Here is a 4686-nt window from a genome sequence, read left to right as displayed (position 1 = left end):
ATCTCCTCTCTTAACACAAAATCCTCTGGGGTGGGATGATCTGTAGTTATTCTTCTTTTCTGGGACAGGTACCTGGAACTGGAGCATTAACTCACAAGAGATGAGTAGAAGGGAACAGTCACCTCCCTCTCCCTACCGGCCACCCCTTTTTTAATGCAGCCCAGAACATAGTTGGTCTTCATGTGTTTGAAAACATCTTCCAGGAGGATTTACTCCACCACCTGCCTAGGACACTGAGGTGAGTCCAATCAATTTGTAGTCATCTGGACCTTCCTTCTTGCCTTCCTTGATGATGAGTGTGATGTTTGCTTTTTTTTTTTAGTCATTGGGTTGGGAACCTTCTCCAAAATTTACAACATTTTGAACAGGTTTAGGTAACAGCCTTACAATAACTTCATCCAGCTCCATCATCACACTCACATAAATTTCATCCATTCACAGAGACTTGTGTAAACAAAATTGGCTAATCCTGTCTTTGGATAACGTATAATTCTCAGATTATAACTCAGATATTATGTTAATTACAAATTCTCTTTGTCCAAATGCCACTGCATACATGCATACAACTCAACAAAGATAGTTCACATAGTACAAAGAGTTGAAGACTCTAGGATACTCACATACAATATTAACGATTTGATTAACAACCATCATATATTCAAATCAATAAGAGATATTCCTGTCTGGAGTAAACCAATAAAGAAATGCCAACAAAACTTAGATGCAAATTTTTTGCCCGAAAGAGCAACTATCTTAAGATAAAAATGAGGTTTGGATAAATGCATATCATAGAATCATAGAATGGTTTGGGTTTGAAGAGACCTTCAAGATCATCTAGTTCCAGCCCCCCTGCCGTGGGCAGGGACACCTCCCACTAGACCAGGTTGCTCAAAGCCTTATCTAGTCTGGATGTGCATTACCAGTAAACCACAGTTACAGAAAATTTTTTAAGCAAAATACATTTTACACACCTTATTTTTCTTTTTAATAGCATAACATATTTTCATAACTTCAGTTTTGCTCTGTCCAATTTGTACTTTAAATTTTCTAGCTTCTCTTTCTTCGTTCAGTTCCTAATTTATGATCATAATGTTTTGATAATATTCTACTTTTGCAAGGCAAATCATATTATCTTTGTATAAAATCTGTAGTCTAGAAATAAGAAAAAAAATATATTAATAAGTATAACGTCATTTTTCATGAAAATAATGCTTTATCATTCACCCTTGGTAGGTAACTTTGGATTTTTATTTTACAAAGACAATAAGGCTCAGTAAATAAAAACAACATTAATTACAATAAGAAATTTATATAAAACCAACAAACCACTGTACAAAAGCACATGGTAGGATTACGGACCAAGATACTATGAAAATAACCCAAACAGCAAAATTGAATAATAATAATAAATGTTAATCTTTTAATTCACTTTTAGCCTAAGTATAAAAGTTTTATAGATTCTGCTTTCTTTTATTTTTTTTTTCTTTTCAGTATAAGCAGTGAGAAATAGGCAAGTTAAATTACGTGTTAACCTTTCAAATATATACTATGAAAATTAAACAGTCTGTTTTTATGGGTGTCTGACATCATGACATGACCAAAATAGTAAATCAACTTTGAAAAAATATTAAAATATTTTAAGACATTTGTATTTTTTCAGATACAGCTGTGATTATGAAAATAAATGAGTCTAAAAGAAGAGATATCTTACTCATGAAGCTAAAGCTTTATATGCATATTTTATGCACATACATAAAAACGATCTCAGAAACTGGATCTAAATTGTGGGCAATATAATTTTTTTTTCCTCATAATTATGTGATGTTGTGAAATGAAAATACTAGGAAAAATATTTAGTTTATATATTTTGTATTTTGTTTCGTGTAATGGTTTAGTATTTAGTTCACCACAACAATTAGCATGACGATGTCAAAGGTATTTCTGTATTTAAATAATACAATATAATAATAATATTAAAAACAAAACAAAACAAATTCACAACTCTGAAGAACCCTTTGGTGTGTACATACCCAAAATGAAGTATTCTTATACCAACATAAATCAGATTTGTTTATTTATTTCTGGTAGGCAGAAGTGTACTGCTAAGTCTACAGCACACACTATGGTGAATTAGAAGCAAAATATCTGCCCCCATCAGATAACTAGAAGAGATGAATTTGATACAGTCCTGTTTGTGCTTCCTTTCATTGCTTTTCCTTCTGAACCATCACAGATAATCTTTTATTCTGTCTTTAATTTTCTGATGACACTCTATAACTAGGCTTATGAATCTTTGATTCATGCAGTCCTTCATCTTTCTAATGTGGCTGGGGGAACCACATTTTTTAAAAGGACCTTATGTTAACAGATCATGCCTGGAAGTCATATGTATCTTTAATTATTGTGTGATTAACACTGAAAATTAGTTGTCTCTAATAAAGTATCTTGAGCAAATATTATTCCTAAATCCTTTTAAAGTACAATAAATCAATATTCTTTATCATTTCCTCAATGTTCAAATATCTGGGCAAGTGTTATCCACCTTGATACAGTGTATTGTATGCTCCACTCTTAAATTGAATGGAAAACCCCAAAGTTGTTGTTAAACTGAAAAGCAAACACCTGGGGGAGAAGAAAAGAGGAAGAAAAAAAAAAAAAAAAACACGAAGAGATGATAGTGTTCATTATTAGATCAGTAGTACACACACTACTGTTTTCAGCACACTGACAAGTGCGTCAGTAGCAAACTAATTTATGGCCTGAATAAGTTTGGTAAAATCATATTCCTTCAGTATGTATCTTAAGCATAGGGGGAAATACTTTGCCAATTGTTTGTTTTGTTTATTTGTTTGTTTGTTTGCTTGCTTTTAAACACTCTTTATTTTATACTTCTCATTTAAGTATCAACATGTGAATTAGATATCTAAGTTTCATGGCCACTGGAGACCTAGCCAGTAAATTGAACTTAAATGATCTGGACAGCTAGTAAGTTGACAAAACTATCTACTTAATAATGAGCAAAATCACTCTGGCTTCCATTAATTGTTTTGTGTCTTTACACATACATTCCCCATATGTTGATGACTACAGGCAGGCTCCCAAATTCAGAAATGAATTTAGAAATGAATCTCACTAATATAAATTCAGAAGATTCTAAAGGTATTTAAATTATTTACATCTTTCAGGTACCAGGGACTTACTCCTTTAATTACTTGTCCTTCATGATTGTCTCCTTTGGAACCCTTCCATGTTCATCTTTATTCATAACTGTCCGTTTTTAATAATAAACTCTGAACTGTCAATGTCTAAATTTTTGTATAAATCTGTTCTTGGAGTTTTATTTTTTCTTCAAATATATAGCAAAGATATCTTTTCAGTCCCTTAAGCAATGACTGTATAATACCAAAGATGTCATGTACCACAACTTTTGCAAAGCTTTCAAGACTGTCTCCAGAAATATCTGAGTTAAGTCATTATGACCTGCATGAATTTACAGCTAGATGAATAACAATTGTTTAACTAGCAGTTAATAAGTCATTTTCCAACTGGAGGCCTGTAACAAATGGCATACCACAGATCACATTATCACAGAATCATGACTGTACTAGGACTTTGCTTCTCTAAAAGCTTAGTCAGTGACCCAGAGAATGCCATGGAGTGCACTCTCATCAAGTTTCTGGGTGACACCAAACTGAGAGGACAAGTCAATAGAATTGAGAACAGGGATTTAGTAAGGGATCTGAACAGGCTAATGGAATGAACATCAACCTTATGATACTTAACTATATAAAAGGCTAAGTCCTATACCTGGAACAAAAGAATCCCTTGTATTGGTACAGCCTGGGGATGGACTACCTGAAGTCCCTTTCTACAGCAGGCATTATTTAGAACAAGACAGTTTTGGACTGGACACTTTTCATGAGGAGGATCAAGCACTGGAAGAACTTGTATTAGGCTAAGTAAAACCCTGAAAAACTTGGTCTATCCTCATAGCTGAGACAGCTTCCAGCAGGAGGCTGGAGAATAGACCTGACATCCATTTTATTTGAATTTTCCCATCATCCAGTGATTCTGTAGAATTCAGTTTTGTTTAAGTCATGGTCTTCTTGTTGTTCTCAGATATACTTGTTCAAAAAGCTGTTCAGCACATATTGTATATTGTACTTTATTTCTATGTTTAAAATAATAAAATAACCATAGCATCGTGTGGTTTCCATTAGAAAGTGCTGACTTCTTAATAGAACAAAACAAGGATGACTTGTACAGTACAGCTTCCTGTCATATTTACAAGGACTCCATGTACAGGAAGCTGTTCTCAGGTACTGGCTGTTTATTAATGTAAAACACAATTACTTGAGCATCTGTTTAAATTAAGTCCATATGGTAATATATCAGTTCCCTTAGTCTGGAATGTATGGATAAGTACTGTCATACCCAGCACCGTCAGACATTCCACATGTAATGTGATTAAGTTTAGATGTCTAGTCCTAAAAAGATTGTTCACAGACTGCCACCGACTCCCAAAAGTTACAGTACTACTTCATCCACTTTCTGTGGTATGAGGACCTTAATATATGTTACATTAACTGGATTCTTCCAGTCTGCTGAAAAGATTCCTACTCTCTAGAGAAGGAAGTAAATCTGATAACCTGATAAGTTTTAGAATATGTTCATCTCAGATGGATT

General features: G+C 33.5%; 1 long non-coding RNA gene across 1 annotated transcript in view; it reads right to left on the bottom strand.

The window, feature by feature from the left end:
* Positions 1–983: 983 nt before the first annotated feature.
* Positions 984–4686, bottom strand: part of LOC112531873 — a 39983-nt gene continuing 36280 nt past the window's right edge. The window contains exon 3 of the long non-coding RNA XR_003073983.2: positions 984–4686. This exon is cut by the window's right edge and continues 3524 nt beyond it. This is a non-coding gene — a long non-coding RNA (uncharacterized LOC112531873).

Source organism: Gallus gallus, chromosome 2 (genome assembly GCF_016699485.2).
Source record: "Gallus gallus isolate bGalGal1 chromosome 2, bGalGal1.mat.broiler.GRCg7b, whole genome shotgun sequence".
NCBI classification, from domain to species: domain Eukaryota; kingdom Metazoa; phylum Chordata; class Aves; order Galliformes; family Phasianidae; genus Gallus; species Gallus gallus.
The sequence above is the reverse complement of the archived record's forward strand: the minus strand, read 5'-3'. Positions and strand labels throughout refer to the sequence as shown.